The sequence below is a fragment of the Argiope bruennichi genome, chromosome X2 (assembly GCF_947563725.1).
Source record: "Argiope bruennichi chromosome X2, qqArgBrue1.1, whole genome shotgun sequence".
Lineage (NCBI taxonomy): Eukaryota > Metazoa > Arthropoda > Arachnida > Araneae > Araneidae > Argiope > Argiope bruennichi.
The window spans coordinates 5,177,710-5,198,841 of NC_079163.1; the positions used below are offsets into that span (position 1 = coordinate 5,177,710).

Here is a 21,132-nt window from a genome sequence, read left to right on the forward strand (position 1 = left end):
GCCTAGAGTTACTTCACTTTCATTCTTGTGATTGAATCTAACTAACATGCTGCTGTACATAAAATGCACCACACCATTTTATTGTTAAAATCAACTGCATAGTTTTCATGAGAGATAAAAAATTGTGGAGCTGAAAATGCCCAATGAGATGTTAGGTAAAGTGGACAACTATGTTATGCGCTTAAGAGATGCCACTTAGAGATACTATGTACATAATGGTGCTTCTGAAATAGTGCCACTTCAATGCCTATCACAGTTTCAAGTAAAAAAACTATTTTACTAAGGTAACCATTTATATCAAATAATGCAAAAGCTATTGGATTGAAATGGAACATCATGAATATTCCGGGTGAGCTAGCGACAAAATTATTTGAATCAGAATTAGCTCAAAATGTTGGTTTCGGTTATTTTTCTTTCTTATGTCTCTTAAAAAAGATTTTTGAGAAGCTTGAGAAACTGGCTGATAAATCTTCAAAGATGCGAATGAAGTCACTTAATTATTGTTCACTCCATTAGAAAAGGTTCGAATGACTTCATTAGAAAAAGGTATGCGTTAATGAGTTCATAGAAGTTGAAACAAGATTCATCGATTTATTGATAAAAAATAAATGAATTATTAAATATAAATTAATTTGAATTTTGAAGCTGTACTTTCAGAGAATCATTATTTCCCAAAAGAATATCATTTTCTTCAGTGGACCAAGAGAATCTTTATCAGTCAATGAAGAGTTATGACAGAATGATGGATGCGAATCGTAGTTCGAAGCGAAGAGTACTTCACGATTTGCCTAAAATCCATAGGAAGAGCGCAAAGGAATGGTACGGTTAATATTTCACAACATCCGAACCAATCGATTCATTTATGAAGCCAGGCGATATTTCAGAAAATTATATTCGTTACAAATGGTAAAGGAGGCGAAATAAATCTTCACAAATGAAAAGAAGGCTTTTACTTTGAGGCAAGAAATTGAAAAAAATTGGATGAAAAATTTGTTTAGAAAGATGACATGTTTAATGAGTACAGCGCCGATGTGTACAAATAAATTTAAATCTTTCGACTGTTTCATTTCGTGCGACATTCGTATGCTACTTCATTTTTATTGTATTATTGGCGGTTTCTGGTCCAAAAATATAAATATTACTTAAATAAGCTTTGAAAGGAATTTTTGCATGATTTTGCATATTAGATAAGAGAGTTTTATTTTAATAATGAACAGAAAGGATTTCCTGCAATTTCTCTTCGCACCAAAAAACTCGCCTCTCAGTTTTTGTCAGAAAAATTCAGTCGTTATCCTAAAATTGAAAAACAGATGAGGATACGGAATAGTTTCCAAATGATGCGAACCTAAGAAATCACAGACATTTATAAACTTTTGAAATTGAGGAATTAATATTATCTAATATATAAAAATGAATTTTTGTTTGATCATATTTTATGCGCGGCTGTACTGTTCATCCGCTTGCGATAAATAATTATCAACTGCCTCACCTTGCGCGAAGGTTATAGGCACATTACTATTATTAGAATTTATTTTGAACACAATTAAATTTACAAACTAATTGTTTCATGCGTTTACATTATTCAACATCATTTTAAAATTGACAAAAAAAAGGAAATAAACGGCAAACGGCACATGTCATTCGGAGTTAATCGCCCATATATCAAACAAAATAAAATTATCATCGATGTCAACCAATGACAAAGAAATGAAATTCAAAATATTTAGTCCAAGCGCTAATTTCTTTATTTTCGTTAAAGAAAAGTAATCAAAGTCGTCAGAAAAGTATACAAGATATTGTCATTCAGCATGCACAATATTTTGATTGCGGCGAACCGCACATACTATTCAGAGTTTATCTCACACATGCAGTTTTTATTATCGATGCCGATCAAGGTAAGTTATATACAAAAGAAATTTTCTAATACAAGCAGCATCTTTCTATTTATTCAGTGAATTGACAAACGATATTTCGGTTATAAAAGCCTATATCGTGTCAATTGCTTCGTCAAAAAATATGCCTCCCGAACGTTCGTCACTTAGTAGATCTACCAGCGCAGCACGTAGAAATAAGCAAATTCGAGTTTCTTAAACAAAGCAATGAAGTAGATCGTTTACGAATTCAAAGTCATGTGTTTCAGAATATGAAGATCAACATGCGGCAAAATATTCTTAACGGAAAGTCGAATGGAGAAGACGTGCTCATTCCATGCATTCCCATTATTCCCACTGATATGCCTTTTGATTTCAAACGACTGCAGTTCTTTATTCGACTTGCATTCTCGATGGCCAACAACAAGGTTCAAGGTCAATCACTTCAAGAGTACGGTCTGAACCTAAAGAATCCATGTTTTCCACATGGTCAATTGTATTTTGGATGCTTACGAGTCGGACAGTCAAGAAATTTATTTGTTTTTGCTGAAGACGGAAAAACAAAAAATATTGTCTACCCTAAAGCACTTGAATAATAAAGTAAAAAAAGATAGAGTAAATATTATTTATACTTCTCCTTTACATTTCAATTTATATTTCAATAAATTTCAATGAATGTATTCATTGTAGATAAAAAAATAAATATCATTCTTTCTATCATTCTTAATTAAATAAGATATCTATCTCAAACTTCAAACGATATTTCCAAAATTATTTCTTCTGCGGCAGCAACGGGCCTGGTACCAGCTAATACACATTATTAAAATCCCTGGGTTTGGATGACTCATAATTAGTTTTCTTAAAATTAATTTTGATCTTTTTTTCTTTTATTTATTTCAAAGATAGTTTGGAAGAATAGTGACTACTTAAATTAATACACATAATCGAAATGGTCTATTTATGAATGAATTGAAGCGACTAGTTTTAATAATTCAGGAAATTTAACTAAATTAATTAAAATATTTTTTGGGGTTCATTGTAACTCCTTCGTTCTTGTAAATAAATTGAAGTGAAAAAATGGTACTTTCCTGTAGTTATGGACAGATCAATAGAGTCAAGAAACCATCTTAAGAAAGTAAACAATCAACAGAGTCAAGGCATGACTGCATTTCGCTTTTATCCCGCACTGAGTCGCAAAGATTATTTTCAATTGCATTTTTTGTTTGCTTTTATCGTGAAATATTTCATGACTAAGGAAATACTAGGAATGCGTGCTCATTCCTTTCCATTTACGAAAGACAGCTGAATAAATACCGCAGCCTCTTTTCTTGTTTTTTGTTCTTTCCTGAACTCTTCAGCTCATGACTTTCAATAGCGATAGTTGTTTCATTTAATTAGCGGAGGCAAGCATTTTTGTACATGTAAGTGAGGTAAATTCTTCAAAATATAATACCTTTTGTTTTAAAATATATCTCTTTAACTAGCATTTCTACTATTTTTCTTGTGTTTATTTCACTCTCTTAGAATTAAAAAAATTGCGATTTACAAATAATTTTTTAAAAATTCATTTGTTTCTTTTAAGCAATCAATTCTTCTTTTACTTTTATATATAGTTAGCACTTTTAGAATAACATCAATTGACTTTGAAGTCTGCCAACTACAATTCACCCTTCTCTTTTATACTATCATAATGCAAAAAAAAATGTCCACAGAACGTTACCCATTAAAACGGCCCAGGAAAATTTTCCAAACTAAAATTTATTTATAAATATATAATAACAATTTCCCCATCCTTTTAAACAGAATGAAGAGTTTTCCTTTGACAGCGAATCCTAGGGAGAGTAAATTACAACCTCCTCAGTAAGCATTTCTCCTCCCTTCCCGGGCCGCGGTGGCCTGATGGCAAGGTATCGGCTTCAGAAATGGAGGGTTTCCAGTTCGAGACCCAATTCCGTCGTGTAAGAAGGTCTGGTGCACTTTGAATCCGTCGGGGCCAAACGTCTTCCCGCTGGTGTGGTGTAGAAGTTTGGAGAGGCGGTGCCAGCTCAAGTGTCATTCTTGTTATTTTACCGCGGTACAAAATGACGAGGTCGGTCCCAAAATAACCCTAGTGTTGCTTTGAAACGGGACGTTAATATAACTAAACTCCTCCATTCCCCCTCACTGAAACTTACAAATAATAATGTAAATAGTAATAATAATGTGTAGCATAGAGAGTGTTTGTTATGGTTAAATGCTAGTTTCATGTTTGAAAAATACAAAAAAATTGATATTTTTATTGAAGCTCTAAGCCCGGGGGAAAATGGCCTCTAAATTATACAAAAGCGAAATTGCAAGTATTACACAAAAATTCCTAAAAGCTCCTTGTTTAGAAGAATATAAAGCTCCTTGTTTAGAATGGTATAGAAGTTGTAGAATTTGTTCATAAACTAGCTTCCTCTAGTGGTTTGCAGAGAATACTGATTGCGTTTGTCAGTCAAATATCTTATGCACAGCTTAAATTTCATTTACATTTTAAATATTTATTAATAATAGGCATCAAAAATGTGTTATTTTAGTAGATTGACATTTCATTTTATATATAAACCATACAAATGCAATCATGGCATCACAGTGCTATAAAAAATCCTGCTCATCTACCTTCTAACTTTCGCTTTCTTGTTCCTGATGTAAATCACACAGACATTAAATAGAATTCTTCTTCCTTAACTTTCAGAGAATCCCATGATTAAATATTTGATGATCAATTTGAAGACGATTCAGTTCAACTATTGTAAAATATATGTATATATTTAAAATGCACTGCCAAAATTCAGAAAAGCTAATTCCACTATTATATTGATATCATTAAAAACAATTCTTTGAATTTGAAATGGTGCAAAAATCACTAATCAGTGTGCAATAACATTCTGGAGTGATATCACAGCTAAAATGTCGCTTAATTTATAACTAGTTAAGAGTTTCAAAAAATCTCTCCAGGATAAAAATTCTCACCTCCCAAAGTTTATTGGTGACAAATTTGATAGCTCTAGGCAAAAGAGTCTATTCTGTATAGTGCCAACACACACAGAGAGAGACACATTCTCTTTTATTATTTAAAGAGATAACCGCTTATGGCGACCATTTGATTTGCTTGATTTTACGTGGTTACTGGTAGATAAAAATTTGTATTAAATATTTTGTGCTACTTGCTTCTAATTGCTTCCTGATCCAGATATTTTATAACTTCAAATTTGGATATACATACAACTCATACTATTTTAGAAGCCTTACACCGTTCTGCTCATGCATTTTCCTAATTTTCTGTTTATACCTTTATACATCCAATTATATCATGGAAAGGATCAGCAGTGTTAATAGTTAATAGTATTTACAGCAAAATTTAAAAAAAATTTATACAAAGCATGCCTTAAATCAAAAAATTTAATGAGTGCAAAAAATTAACCAAATTTCATATTTTAATCACTGACGATAGAAAGAAAGGATGAAATATTACAGCAATAATCCAATTCATAGTTATTCATAGAATATTCATATATATGTAACATATTAATCCCTTGAGATACGAATTTACTTAACTTCCTAATTAGATAGCAGATCTTATTTGGGACAATTATAATTATTTTAATCCATAGAGTAATAAAAGGCATTTCAGGTAATGATGCGTTTTCAAATTATTTCATCATTTTAAATTACTTAATACTTTCACTTAATTGCAGATTCAAAATTAAAAATTTAGTAATTCGATGTGCAAGTCAGACTCGTCGTTGTATATGAAGGGGTTAAGAAAAACCAATGCGTGTAACTGAGGGGATAAAACTCATTTTTTGGGAGGAATATTAATTTCCAATAGCTTCGGGGGAAAATAGTACTTAACCATAAGAAATCGTGCCTAAAAATGAAGATAGGCGAGTTCATATTCAAGATCTAATTTTTCTTAATAAAATGCATTGGTTTTTTTTTAAATCCTAAATATACATTGAATAATAAATGCATGAAGAATCTGATGTTTAAGTAGTTCATTTTTCATGAGGATATTTTTCATATCTTACATAAAAATATTGTTTGTACATATATTTACAAAATATTTTCTCCAACCTTCTTAAAAACAACATCACTGTATCCTTTCCGCATTCTATACTATTCGTATCAGAACAATTGTAAATTTTTGTTGAGCACGCACACTTATACTTAATACATCGTACGGATTTGAAATACATTTAAAAACCTGCTAGTCTTATTTAAAAATTATTTTAGGAGAGAGAGGACTGCGCTAAAAAATCGATTTTTGGCGAAGGCATTGAATATTTTTTTTTATTTATTATTCTGATTTCTAAAAAGTTTATTTCATAAAACTTTTTGAATTTAGTTCCAGCATTCATTTTATATAGCTTCTGATATAAAATTATAAGAACATGCATTTGTTCATTTAGCATGACACATCATTCTGGTGCAATCTGTGTTTCTATCTATATACTACAATCTAGAATGAAATATAACCATTTTTTAACCATGAATAAAAAAAAAGCTAAATAATACTTAATTTTGAAGCCAAATTGGAGAAATTGCGCTTGCCCCCCCCCGTCGGCAAATCTCTGCCGCCGCCTCACTACACTTATTGCATTATTTTGTATGATGAGGAAAAAGAAAATGAATTTATAATATGAACAATAATATGAATTTATAATATGAACAATAATATGAATTTATAATATGAACAATAATATGAATTTATAATATGAACAACAATGGAGCAGAACATTAATAGAACGATTCAGAGGAGTAAATGGGACGATTTGTCTGGGTTGATAAAAATCTTTTCCTTTTAGAAGGATAATAATTTTTCTTCATATTGCCTTCATGTGTTGAAAGTAAGTCTGTTTTTATCAGCAACAAGTGGTCTATTGTGCGCGCTTAGAAAATGATTGCATGGGGCGTGGGGGGTACCAACTTATGTGACCGATATTTGATCTATTACAGATTCATTGTTAAGACTAAAAAATGGTCAGTGAGAATGTTTAATTATTTTATAAATCTTGCTATATGCAACTTCTGGATTCGATACGTCAAATTCTAAAAACCGAAATTAAAAAAAATAAATGTAACGATTAGGATATCGCATGGCATTTGCCTTGGTTCCCCAAATTACGGAGGAAACGAAACCAGCAAATATAATAGGAAATTTGTGCGCTTGAGAAATGATGAAAATATGTATCAGAGAAGTACAAAGTCGTTTTGAATCAACCAACGAAAAAAGTGCGACAAAATGGAGTAGGGCATTTGTGATGATTTATGGATGACAAAGATGCTTCCAAAAACCGATTACCAGGATTTATCTTGTCTATACTGCTACGTTCAGTGGTGGCGGGGTAGTCGACTGTACATAAGAACAAGAACCAGGATGTAACTCAAAGAACAAATTAGCTTGCATAAAATGCAATACGAATTTTTGCGCATTAAAGAATAATTGCTTCGGAAAATACCATTCTAGATAAAAAAAAAAAAAGAAAAAGAAAGGGAAAAATGTATATTTTTAATAGTAAATCTTTCAGGATTATTTTTTTGTAAATCCTTGCTAATAACAAATAAAAGGGTCACTATTGCATTTAGTATGTTAGTATTTAAATCAGTTAAAATTAATTTTCGGTCATTTGGAAATTTTCCGATGCTCTACTCCGTTAAGATCTCGTATCAACAAATTCTAAATTTCTACCGCCTTAAATTACTATCCCCCCCCTAAACTATCAGTTTCAGGAAATATTTTTTTCTGTGATCTGCGATGTCACAGTGTATATGTTAAATCCATGGATAGTTTTTTTACTCTATTATTTTTAGCTTCGCGTCTGATGAGGTTATAAAATATTTAATTATTTTAAACAATATGAATAATTACAATAAACCTCTATTATTATTATTATTTTGTAAGTAAACATACCAACAAAAGTATATGATTCGAACTCTTATTGGGTCATGTTTTATTGCTCCTGACTGCAAATTAAAAAACAAATTGCTGCAATAAATTATAGCAATAGTATGTGTTTTGATACTTTTTCGATGAGCAGTTGAAAGCTATGTAAAAGGAAATGAGAAATCATTTTCTGATTCTAACGTTTTGGTTATAGTGAAAATGCCTGCAATTGTATCTCCGCAAGTATTGATCCTGCCTCTCTTAAGATTTTACGTTTTAGAAAAATCGTAATTAACTTCATCAATAGAGTAATAGTATGCATTTCAGAAATATAATTTTAGAAGCGCTATCAAACAACAATACGTGACGTTCAAGAACTTTCAGTCAATAAATAATGAACTTTCCATCAGTATCATAAATAATTTAACTTATGCCACACCCAAAAGACTTTATTTTTAACAGGAAAGATTATATTCTAAATTATCTAGTAAAGTTCGGAAAGAGTTAAGCTGTGTAGTGATTTGTTACTCACACACACAAAAAAATTGCTTTGTAATAGAGGAGAAACTTAAGATTGTTGAAAAATGGATTTTCCATGTGGCTTTCCATGATTGAAAAACTGTTTCACACATTTCGATCTTGCAATATAAACTTAATTCAATTATAATGACATCGACATTGAAATACGAGAAAATATTTCAAGGAAACATGAACAATATATAAGCAGTTTTTATACCCAGTAAATTAGAAATTGAAAAAGAAATCTACAGAAATAGGCACTTATTTTGCAAGTCTGTCAGTTTTTACATTAAGAATGCAAGCTATTAAAAATGGTTTCAATCATTTTTTCAAAAGAAAATCATTTTCAATTTATTAAATTTTTTTGAAATATTCCCATTTATTTGGTATTTGGATCCGGTGCAAGGAGTTCAAAAGAAATTTTGAGTTGTGACGCTTAACAACTGATGGAAGGGAGATATCAACAATGTTGAAAACAAATCCTACTTGATATTAGAAGAAAAAAAATTTTTACTGTTTTTATTTATTTATTTATTTGGCATTGTTTTTCCATCCATTAATTTTATTATTTTATCAATTTAAATTTTCAGCAGTAATAATAATAATTAAAAACATTCTAAAATATGCGAAAATTAGAATTTTATTAATATGCTGAAACGATTGGCATCTATTTACCAAATGAAACATTCAATAAATTACTTATACTTCCAGATTTAACGAAATGAATGCATGAGAAAGTGGCCTATTTCTCAAAACATAATTTTTATGCAACACGCATTTAAAAAAGCAAGGTACTCAAGTTACGCATTTCGGCTCCTCATAGAATGATACATAAGGCTAGAAGCCGCAAATTAAACCAGGCTTCGTTTTTCACATTATATTTTCTTGAAAGAGACAGAAGGAATATTCAATGGAAGAAAACATGAACTAATAACGCCTTCTGATGTTTACTGTGTTCTTAGGACAGGAATCGATCAATCGATTCCCTGCTCTCCTCCTTCACTGTTTGCAAGACCATTACATCACAAATGCTTCGCTTCCTGTTTGCTCCAAGCAAATGCATATCGGAAACTATCTGTCCACAGAAAACCATCGTAAATTGTGCGTGTAAATGTCCTAGTACTTTATGCTGGAGCTATATTTATGAATGACCGGTGCTTCCGGTATTGACTTAACGAAAATGAGGTCGCCTGCGAATGACTCCGGAGATATAAACGGCCATAAGTGAGAGTTGTTCTTGTTTTGACAGAGATAGCAGGGCCTGATCATCCATTTTAAGTATATACATTCTTTATAGTATTTCTCTCGCAATTCAATTTATTCTGGAAAAATATTCTAGCATGGGGATATTTGGTGGAGGAGAAAAAAATATAAAGCAAGCGTTTAAAATTTCATAAAAAAATTTTAACAGAGGAATTCAAGTATGCCATTCGAATTCGATCCATTATAGGTGCATATAAACCACCATAAGCCTGTTTTTGTTTTGAGATGGTGGTACAAATTCTTTGCAACTTTTTATTTTCAATACAATGTTTCAAAAAGGATAAGAAAGACCGTTGACGAAAAAAATATATATAGTCCTCAGTAGAGCATAATCCTCACGCTATAAATGGTGTATTTCAATCTCATTTTATGAGAAAAATCAATTACTACAAGATTTAAGCATTTATCAATATCAGAAATCAAGATTTTTTTCTAAATATTGTTGTTTTTTGGAAGAAAATTATTTTAACTGGATTTCAATAACGGGATCGGTCGTAACTCTTTTTGTAGTTACTATCTAAATGCTATTTTATTTTTAGTAAAAATTAGTTTAGTTTCAGTTTAGTTATTTAAACCTTTTCTCAGCTTCAGACGAAATTACTACCTTGTTTGCCAATAGAAAAATATTCCAATAGGCATTTACGTATTTGAAGTTTCATTTTAATTATTTGTATTATTTTTATTTACTTTTTTCATTTCAAATTTTTACACAAAAATACTTCATATCAGATGATTTTTAGTTAGAATCACAACTAATCAGACAATGATTATGCAACATTGAATTTATTTCTTTTCTGTATGGATTTTATGATTCAGTCTAATTGTAGCAGCTTACTGGTACCCCTGGAGTTATAATCTTACTTCATAGCAAACATTGAAGAAGAATAAAATATCAGCATTAAACACCTCTAATAATTTTTAGAAAATATGTTAATTTGATGAAACAGACAAGCCGCTTCTTCTCAATAAAATAGATTTCTAGACTTTTTCCCCCTCGAAAATCTCTTTATTTGACATTGTAAAATATTGTAGTTAATCGATGTGATAATAGTTGCTCTTTAAATCTAGAATATAATTTTAATGAATTAATTCTGTTGTCTAGCCAGATTCTTCCTGATCGACACAAAAGGGATTGAACAATATACACAGAAAAATAGAAATAACCTTGATAAAGAATGCATAGTACTTGAATTACAAGTACTATGCATAATATTAGATTATTTTTCATAATTATATCTTTTCAGTGTGTAAGAGAGAACGAATCAATTCTAATGATAGCAGTTAACTGAAAAGTTTATTACGTATAGAAAGCACAAAAATATCTTTCATGATTTAACGCTCATTAATAATGATGACACATATGAAAATTATTATCCAAACTGTTTAAATATCAATAAACAGTAAATTTGAAAGCCGTTTTTTGGAGGGATCTTTCTCCGATTACTAAATATTCAATTATCCATGATTATAAAAAATGACATAATAATAAAATAGAATCGTGCATAAAATTCAACTTGTTCGTAAACACTACACTCTTAATATTTCTATGCATGAAGAATTACATTAAAATTATCTTTTGCTAATGAAATATCTTTGCTGATAATATTTCAAAAAGTTATACCTTTTAAATTTTTATACAACTTCCCTAAATAAAATGGATCAATTAAAAACATTTTCTTTCTTCTACTGTTACATCATTTTAGAAAATCACATATTATATATATCTTTAAAATTGATTGAGTTATGCTTAATTGAAATCATTGAGTCCATACTTTAAAATAGAAATAGGGGCTTATGCAGAACTTAAAACAGAGGCGACAGGAAAAAGTCTTGCGAATTCTGCCAAGGGATTCACAATGTATTTATAATTTTTGGCATTTTCAAATTGAGGTGCACCATTTAAAAAAAATACATGTTTACAATTGAGCAGAAAATTATGACAAAATTTCTTAGCCGAGTTCTGAATTGATAGGTGAATGAATTAAGAATGAATTGATAGGCGAATTTTTCTTCCAAATAATAATAATATAGAAACAATTCATGCTCACGCAAAATATGAAAATGCACGACCGACCATTCAAATGGCGAATCTAATGCGAACCTAGCAAAATTTCTTTCTCGATGAGAATAAAAAAGATATTTTTTTTAAATTAAAATAGTTGCTCCTTTTTTCTTTGTGTTTTCTCTTTTAATAATTTAACTTTGTATGAATACAAGAATTCTAATCAAGTTTTCTGGATATTTTTTTAGCTGTCAAAGTTTCCTCACATAAATTTTATGTTTATATTGTCATCACTTATCTAGTGCACTTTATTAGAAAAAAATTTAATTAAAAATGTGTTGAACTAGTTTTAGGTAATAATTTATGTCATTAGTTTTGTTAAAATTTTTAACAAACTACTTTATAACTTAATTAATAACTATGTATTTCAGTGTGTTATCATTATTAGGGTTAAGCCTAGCAAAGTACACTGCAGTCTAGTGTGGGTTTAAAAATTTATCTTTGAAATTATAAAGTCCGTGTTAACTCAGTTAAACATGTAAATGTTTTTTAATGGAAATTGGTTTTCTCACTCACATTATACTCATTTTTATACTCAAAAATGTTACCCACAATGCAAAGCGTGGGTTGTTACAGATAGAAACGCCCGAGCTAAAAGAAGTAGACGCATTTATTAAGTGCACAAACATTTGTCATGCGATTGGGATGTTCTAAGAGTTAACTCCATTTAGTTTCATTTCGATTATTTACTCCCAAAATAATCTTTTTAAAAAGAAAGACAAATTGCATACGGTTTTTTTTTTAATTTACTAATTCATATCTTTAAAATTCCATTAAAGCAAGCACACCATTTATTTTTAATATGCGGAAATTTATATTTTAGAACTCTCGTTGAGTATATGCGTGATCCTTCGGATCCACGACAGAGGGGTCAAACAATAAATATTGAAATTTGACGGCACTCAGTATTCAGGGAAAGAATTGAAATACTCGATAGTTGGTTCTTTGAAATTAACAGAGTATAAAGCCATACAAATACGAATATTTATTTCTCCTCTCTCTCTCTCTCTTTGCAAGTAGCAAACCGCTAAAAGAAATTGTCTGTTTCTTTGTGGTGCACAACTCGAATGAAAAATTTCTTAATCCAGTCATTTCTAACGACACTTGAAAAATAGGTTTAACAAGTTTTAAGTTACTCTATAACTGATCTAAAAATTTCCATTGTAGATTTATATACTGTTTTTCAATGGGATAAGAAAACTATATAAGTCATTTTTTATGCCTTTTTTAGAATTTGATCCATTTTAACGATGCAGTTTCTTTTATAATGATCTAGTTTTATGAAGAACAAAAATTTCCGGATTCTTAAATTTTGTCTAAAGGGATCATACAAAAATTAAATTGATAAAAGGATTATTCATCAACATGACCTAATTCCATACTTTATTTTTTATTTCTACTTATTATTATTTATTTTTATTATTAACACATTTTCTCTTAAATGTGCTAATTTATCTCCAATAAATAAAAATTAAAACCACTTCTCAGCCTTTTTGAACATCCTGTATATTACATTTAAAACTTTTGTTATATATATGTTATTTTAAGGAAACTTTTAGAATTCGAAATATTTCCATCATTTTGGATTATTTATAATACATCATTAAAAAAAATGACTGCAGACAATTAAGAAGTCTTAACTGTTACTTTCTCTAGAATAAGTAATTACGGGCAACAGTTTTTTTTTTTATGCAAGAAATCTCTCTTATCAAGATTACACAAGATTAAAATGCTATTCTAGCTTCTGAAATAAAAAAAAAATTGAAAAGAATAAGGAAATCCTCTAAGAGTTATCTTTTTTGAAATCATTTGTGGCAAACAACGTCAGAATTGTTTTCAATATTCTGATAATAAATTATATTGCTTTCGAAATGATGTCAGATATTTTTTGTTAAGGTTCATAAATTTTAGAAATCTAAAGGAATTTACTTCCATGAATGGCTCAAAATGTTTTCATATATTCAATACAAATTAACAGCTTTTTCGAAATATCTGAAAAGTTTTCATTTGCATATTTATGAAAAAATAAATTTGAAAATAAATTAAACTTTACTTTTATAATATCCGACATTTTAGAACAGGACCATCAGGAGTGATAAGATGCTAAAGAACAACGCATAAATTTAATGTACTTTCTGATGGTCAATCAAAATGGTGTCATAATTTTTTTTTCTGGCTGACAACATCTCTTTGGCGTGTCTGAAAAATATTAATAAAATAAATATCGTGTTACTCACCTGAAATATTGTATTTGCATTGGAATCCATTTGTATTCGGTGATCATGTTAGACACCAAACACGGCGAAATGATAAAAAATATTTAGACACCAGATGGTAAACATACATATAATTTTCTTTTAATCTCTTGTTGGTTCGTTCCAGAGACTTCGAAAAATATTTTTAAACTAAATTCGATGAATTTTGAAGTTACAAAAGGTAAATTTCTATGGTAAAAATAATTCTTAGACTTGGAAATAAGCTCCATCCGTTGCATTTTTTGAAATAAATAGAATTGATATTTTGATTTTCCTTTGGAAACAACACATGAAGAAGGGAAACACGGATAAAAACTCATTAGCTTGTTATGTAACTTCAAAATGATTTTTTGAAGCAGAGGCGACATCCCTTCGATTTCCAGAAAATTGAATGAAGGCGGGAAATCGTTTCTGTGCCGTCTTCCACGAAAAGCGAAATTAAACTGACATTATTTCTTTACATAAGAAGCCCACTCTGCTGACGAAGAAGTTTATTAACCCTTAAAAGGTATCCTGAGCAAAAAAATTATTCCATGTAAATTGTTTTTCTAATATTATTAAAAAACCGAATTAGTGGTAGCACTGATTTTTCCTGTAATCGTTATTGGCGCCAATACTGTTACTGTTATCATAAAAAAAGTTCATTTTTGTTATGTATTTTCACCCATGATAAATTAATTTTTTTAAAAATTAATTTGGGGAGATTCAATATGCTATTAAGTACTGTAATTATAATTTAGTAAGACAATTATAAGCTAAGAAATAAAGAAATAATTATTTTAGAAGTGTTTTTAGTTTATTTATTTATTTTATTGCCATGAAGTTAATTTTATAATATGCTTCAAAAGAAAAATTTGCTAGAAACGGACGATTTTATTGATTATGAGGACGCTATAAACGATAATGATGGAGACAATGTGATAATGTGGAGAACGTTTATGTAAACTTAATTCGGAGAAAGTGCTGAAAATTTAATAATGAGGAAATGACTACTGAATGCAGTCGGCATATCTCGAACATTCCTGCATTTTTCAATGCTGATAATAGTATCAAAAACATCACCAGGTAAGAATACCAATTAGAATTAGAATTTTCTCTCATAGAAGCATTACTTAAAAAACGATTAAAACTACCGAATTTGCTGTCTAATCTTGGCAAAATAATATTAGAAAATACTTCAAGAATAGGTTGAGCAACAACGCTAATATCACCGTGCAAACCTAAGCAAGAAAGATGTTATATATGTACAAGGAGCAAAGATAAAAAATATATTGTGAGAAGTAGAGTATGTACCTACTTCACTTGTAAAAGGCTCCGTAATATTACTTGCGATAGATGTTAAATTATATTTTATAATTTTTATGAAATATACAATTCTTATAATACATCTGTTCTCATTTACATATCTTTATTAAACTTATAAAATAAAATTTATTTACTGGGATCAAATTATGCCCATGATACCATTAAAGCGTTTTTTTTAGATGATACATTTTAGAGGGTTAAAAGCCATCGAATAATTAAATAATCTACATCAAAGTTTTATTTATAAGAAGGTTGATTCATAACTAAGTTTAAAATCATCTACAATAAGGATTGAAATCCAAAATTGAAATTGTCTGGAGGAAAAGAAATTAATTTTAAGTAATTATCTGAATCATCCAGATTATGCAGAGAAAAAAAACTAAGCCTATTAGCACGAATACAGGTTTTTATGACTCATCATTTATATTTTACTTGCATATTAAAAGACTGTTTTTAGCAACAAATGCAATATTTAAATGTACACAAGTATTTAGTGTAATGTAAAATTAATAAGCAATTAGAGACAATAGAAACGTTATGTAGTGTTTGCTCTTTAGGCTCTAGAAGTGCTAAAAAGATGCACTTCTGATCAAAGTTAACTTACTTGATTCATAAGAGTCATTTCTTCGTGCTACGAGATATTAAGCCGCTTTTCCAAGTTTTCTCGTGTGTTAGTTGACTCGCAGATCACTACAGATATAAAATAAAATAAATCAGAATTTCATCATGATAATTGTGATTGTATGAATGTTCATACAAACAAGTCGATGCTTGAATGAATATTCTGTGGAATAGAATTGCGAAAAGCATCATTTCCAAAAGACAGAAGATTATTCTTTAGTTATTTCATGAGGTGGTTCATTTTTTCAGCACGGATTAGTTACAACACAGAAAACAAAACTTGCTTTGATCATTTTAAAGCATCTGACGTCGCTCTTTATTAACAACGCTGGAGGAATATTACAGAATTCTTCACATTGTATATTTAAAGTTGCATTTCAAGTATGCTTTGAGACATCAAACTGTTTGAAAAATACATTTAATATGTATGATTTTAATGACTTAATGAGAAAGAGGTGGCTGAGAGGAAAGAAAAGCTCATAGCAGATGAGGAAAAAGAAAATAATTGAATCAAAGGAAGAGATTATTAAATGACGTTGAGACAAACAAGAGGATAGATTATATCATAAGTAGCTTATAATATCTTTCAAGCGTGGTTTATTTCCTTTAAACACTTATACATTCCTTTAAACACACAACAATATTTATTTTTTTGGTTCAGTTTTTAAGCTACATAAAGTAGAAAATACATTTTTAAACTTTAAATACTATACATTCTTCATTATATGATTTAAAATTTAACAAGAGTATTAATTATATTTTTAAAATTTATATTTTGATGTAAGTGGTTCAAGAAATGAACTACCACATTTGAAAGAATTACATCCAGCATATTAAACTAATCTTCAATCATCCACTTAAATACGGAGCTTGCATAAATATTTTGAAACTAAGAAGCAATTACTTCGAAGCTCAATTAGCAATGAAACAGCAATATACATTTTGGAAGGAAAATGTATTTATTTCACCTAATTGTAGGTGTCATTACTTAAATAAATAAGTAATACGCTTTCTAACCAAGCAGCATGTAATTAAATGATTAGCATAAACTGAATTGAAAAAAAGTTCAAATTGCAGTTACTTTACTTTAACGTGAATTATTATTCTTCGCATCAATTTTTGTCAAATTTTAATTACTGTATTCATATTCTGTGTGTCTTTTTTCATCATTTCAAAAATAAAATTTTAATTTTGCCCAAACTATAGAAAGACAATTTGTACATTAAACCATTACAATATAAAACAAAAATTCTGCAAGTGACATTTACAGAGTAATCCGTAGTTAATGGGCGTTTTCGTTTTACAACAGGTAAGTAGTAAAGTGTTAGTTTCTCTGGTGTGTAGTTCAAGCCTCCTTCGAAGTTTGAGCATCCTCTTGCTGTCATGACTCGCTTTTGTAACATTCAATCCTAGTTTTCAGATTGAGGATCAAAATAGATCTCACAATAAAGAAACAGACAATTAAGTAGTGGTATTGACTGCATTAGGGTTTGACGGTTTTTCAAACCCGGTTTTAAAAAACCGGTTTTTTAAGTAAATTTGTCACATTCGAAAACCGGTTTATAAAGTAAGAAAACCGGTTTTCCGAAACGCCTGGATATTCCAATTTTTCAAAAAAAAAAAAAAAAAAATTATTGGTGGGAAATGATTTATCTAGCAGCTGGGTGCTTAAAGCGATGAGATGCGAATTTATTATCAAGTGTAGGTATATTTGAATTTCTGTTAAATGAACTAAAAAAAATGAACATTGAAATAAGTTTCAAATTATTATATGCTTTAGAAGAACGAATTCAAGAAAGTAGAATTAGCGACTCTTTTGCTGTATTCGCACACTTCTAGTTCAGCGGAGAAATCTAGTGTACTTTCTTTAGTTTCAAAAACCGAAATTATTAAGTTATCTGGAAAGATATTCTCTAGATTATTTCCAAATTCTTATGTGGAAACCGATTCTGATGAAGAGCAAATCTTAGAAACTATTCGTCAGAGTAATGCTTTTTTAAAAGAAGCCATGGAAAAAACAATTCATAAGTTTCTTGAAGACCCTGAAGAATAACTTTCAAATCCAAAGACACTGAAAGCTGAATTTTCATTATTTGAGGCAATGAATAAAAGAACAAAAATCTTAAATTTGTTATTTGATGCCATGGAAACTATAAAACCGAGCTCAGTAGTTAATGAACGAGTATTTTCAATTTCAGGCAATATTGTGTCCAAAATTAGACTTAGCTTTAAAATTTAGTCACCGTCTGTCGACATTTTATGTTTTTTAAAATCCTATTTTCTTAGGAGAAATTAAAATTAGTGAAAACAATACAAATATTATTCAAAATTTTTGTTTAAGTTTTCGTTATTTTGTGTAAATAATATGTATAAGTAATCTTTAATTTCATTGAATTTGATATTGATTTCGTTTTTTATTATTTTATATAATTTAGAGAAAATATTTTTCCATATTCTATTTTTTTTTTTTTTTTTTTTTTTTTTGACAAAAATTCGAAAATCGGCTAAAACCGGTTTTTTTGGAATTATGGAATTCGAAAATCGGTTTTTCAAAAAGTCGGTTTTTGTATAAACCCTAGACTGCACTGTGCGAGATTTTAGAGTTTAGCATTGTGGAGAATCCATATGGTGGTAAAATTTAAATAATAAAAACCTGAAATAAGTAATTTTTTTTTATCTCCCTCTACATAAACTTACTTGAGATACAGAATCAGATCTTGTTGGACTTAAAAAATACTTCTAACCAACTACTTTAGGATAAAACATTTACCTTTAAAGTACAAAGCATGTGCTGTGTTTGCTCCGCCGATTGCTAATGGCTTAAATTATATCTATTCATTAGTGAATCATATCTAAGTTATTTTATTTTATTTGTACTGCAGTTAAAAATTCATTAATCAATCATCTGAGTAATAAGATGATAATGGAGAGTAGCATTTATCACCTACGGGCTGTGGTCAATCACAATAGCAAGCAATAAAAATTAATTTTAAACTTGAGCGAATTATATTAAAGGCTTTTATTCATTTAAAAAGTTTGACGATCAAGACTAGCTAAATACCAGCATATTCGACTGAAATCACCAAATAGACTTTTCTTAAAAATCTATTCATTTTTAACATCTATATATATGTAAAATATTAATGAAGTTGTCACAGTAACTTATTGTTGCTATTACTTATTGCCAAATAGCAACAATCAAATGCAAACAAACGCCGGGAGCGAACGTTTCAGTCAGTTTCATTGAACGTTTTTAGAGCTACATTTAATTTAACACTTCTCTTTGCTAATGAGTGGAGTGACAAAATATTATAAGGAATGCTGGAAGATAGCTCGTCGAAAACTCATTTCAGTCAAAGGAACGGTGTAAAAGAAATAAGCTTTAATCCACTGTGAAAATAGATTTTAATACATTGTCTGTCGCGTGCTCACCAGTGGTTCACATCTCTATCTAATTGTACCACGCCATCTATCTAATTAGATAGATTGCTGTTGTTTCTAATGGAACTTGTCCTAGACAAGCACACTGACTTTAAGAAGTCATTCGTGGATTAAGCCAAGGGTACGTCTCTTGTTTTTTCAGTAGCGCCATCTAGGGCCAAGAGAACGACTTAGCTACACACACGTCACAACCCTTTTTACAAGGCAGACTTCATTCATGCATTTCATTCACTCAATCACAGATCTTAATTTAGACCTGAATTAGAGAACGATCACCCCTGATCCAATACTCCCAGTGGTATTACTCTCGACATGGAGGACTGCGTGACCACGACAAATTTATAAGCGCGTCAGCCACCACACACGCGGAGAGTCTTCGGCCGGCGGGGGTCGAACTCGCAATCTATGGGACGCGAATCCAACGTCCTACCAACCAGGCTATCCCGGCTCAATTAAATAGATGGTTCAAATATTAGGCGGGAGTTGAGGCAGTGGATATAGATAATGCCTATAACTATCTTTCAAAACTATTATCCCTTAAAAATAATTTTTGCATTATCTTAAAACTCAAAAAATTACCCATTTATTCATATCAGCTTCATTTCCGTATAATTTCTTTCTTCTTTTCCATAAATTTTTAAAATTTAATAAACTATCTGTAGCAATATTTTTAATGTTATGATGAAATTGAATCGCACCCATCAAAACATTCAATCTCGAGTTTTTGACACCTTTAAAATTAAGATAGAAAGAATTGCTTTCTTAATCAACGCAAGAAGGATTTTCACTTCCTCTTTTATATTGCAGTATATAGACATTTTAATTTGCATGTATAATAATTTATAGTAGACTGCTTTCATTTAAATTCCTGTTTTCAGTCTTATTAAATAACAAGGTAATTTTTTTAATTCATTCCATGCATGCATTAAAAATATATACTATCAAATTAATTCGCTTGAATGATTAATTTCTTAGATTAACATCATGATTGCACAAATGATACACTATCACACTTGAAACACTGCTCAACACATTTTATTGCCAATGATAATCTAGTAATAATAAGGTAATACCGAATCTGGCATTGATTTTATGAAACTTGTTCTACTTTTTGAGGTGAAGTAAAAGTTATATTTCAATATCAATATGTACAGAGCACTCAGATCACAATGAAACTGTCACAAATGCAAATTAATAATAATAAAATTAAATCCATGCGATTAATAATATTAATCATTAAGAGTAATCAATACATAAATAAAAAGATAAATCAATACAGAAAGCTGCGTCAAATATATAATAATGGATAAAATTTAAAACAATATCAACGAATGAAATAAATACATTTCAGCGGATAAAAATAGATAAATGATAATAGCGTATTATAACAGTAGTGACATGTTAAAAATAATATGATGGTGTTACATGTAATACAATTCAATGAAAACTAAAGTAATTTGGTCCCATTCATTCATGAAAAAGAACTTTTTAAGATTTCTTTTTATGTGCAATGGAAGTTTCACGTTGGATTCTCCAGTAAAAATCTGCCATTATAGTGAATGCCTCACTTGCCTTGATATTTTCGTTCCTTTATTTTGATGTTCTGCTTCACCATTAAAGTGACCCAGATTATCTGGAATTATGTCCATGCAGATATTGCAATTTTATTCTTTTATTAGAACACATTTTCAAAACTTTTAACATTATTTTGAATCAGCTCTTCTTAGTTCTCTCCAAAAAAAAAAAAAAAAAAAAAACTCTCACTAACAGAGAGGAAACATGACCAAGCAGAAGACTCAGCATCAATTTTTTAATCTGAACGAGTTTATGAATTTGAAAACCATCAAAAATCCTTATTTGCAGCTTTTCGTTGTTCGTTTCAGGAGA

General features: G+C 29.7%; 1 protein-coding gene across 1 annotated transcript in view; it reads right to left on the reverse strand.

The window, feature by feature from the left end:
* LOC129960948 (E3 ubiquitin-protein ligase ARIH2-like) overlaps window positions 1-21,132 on the reverse strand; it is a 93,448-nt gene that overhangs the window by 26,269 nt on the left and 46,047 nt on the right. The window lies entirely within an intron of this gene.